This window comes from Mandrillus leucophaeus, unplaced genomic scaffold, assembly GCF_000951045.1.
Source record: "Mandrillus leucophaeus isolate KB7577 unplaced genomic scaffold, Mleu.le_1.0 Scaffold370, whole genome shotgun sequence".
Taxonomy (NCBI): Eukaryota; Metazoa; Chordata; class Mammalia; order Primates; family Cercopithecidae; genus Mandrillus; species Mandrillus leucophaeus.
In genome coordinates, this window is record NW_012103921.1 from 1,672,434 (window position 1) to 1,673,279 (window position 846).

The 846-nt window shown below is 45.7% G+C and overlaps 1 protein-coding gene across 1 annotated transcript in view; it reads left to right on the forward strand.

Annotated features, from left to right (window-relative positions):
* HP1BP3 (heterochromatin protein 1, binding protein 3) overlaps positions 1–846 on the forward strand; it is a 48,683-nt gene that overhangs the window by 42,197 nt on the left and 5,640 nt on the right. The window lies entirely within an intron of this gene.

The following is an 846-nucleotide window of genomic DNA, read 5'->3' on the forward strand; positions in this document are numbered from 1 at the left end:
CCTTAAGTGATCTGCCTGCCTGTTCCTCCCAAAGTGCTGGGACTATAGGTGTGAGCACCCAGCCAAAAGAATCTTAATTTTTAGGGACCTAACTGATTAACCTGCTTATTGGGGTACAGTTGTCGGTATCTTTGGGTTAGGTTGGCTATCATTTTAGGGTGGATGGAGGGTAGATGGAAGAAGAAAATATCCATAGGAGGGTTGGGACTTCTCAGTTAGATTGAATACCTGTTGAATGGGAAGAGAAAGTCCCTAAGCTGACAATTTATTGTAAAACATATCTGTGCTAATAATGCAGGAACTCCGACCCACCTGGTGCAGAGGAGTCTTGTCTTGACCTGCTTTGGGAGAGTGTTGTCTTGATGCTTTTCTCTTCCTCCTTGGAAAACAGCTGAAGAAATCAGGGGAGAAACCCCTGCTTGGTGGAAGCCTGATGGAATATGCAATCTTGTCTGCTATTGCTGCCATGAATGAGCCGAAGACCTGCTCTACCACTGCTCTGAAGAAATACGTCCTAGAGAATCACCCAGGAACCAATTCTAACTATCAAAGTAAGACTCAGTTGTATATATTTAACTGGGATTAGGAGAATTTTCTTTTGAAAAAACTATAGAAGTCCAGGTGCTGTGACTCATGCCTGTAATCCCAGCACTTTGGGAGGCTGAGGTGGGCGGATCACGAGGTAGGGAGTTCGAGACCTGTCTGGCCAACATAGTGAAACTCCATCTCTACTTAAAATACAAAAAAATTAGCAGGGTGTGGTGGTTGTGCGCCTGTAGTCCCAGCTACTCGGGAGGCTGAGGCAGGAGAATTGCTTGAACCCAGGAGACAGAGGTTGCAGTGAGC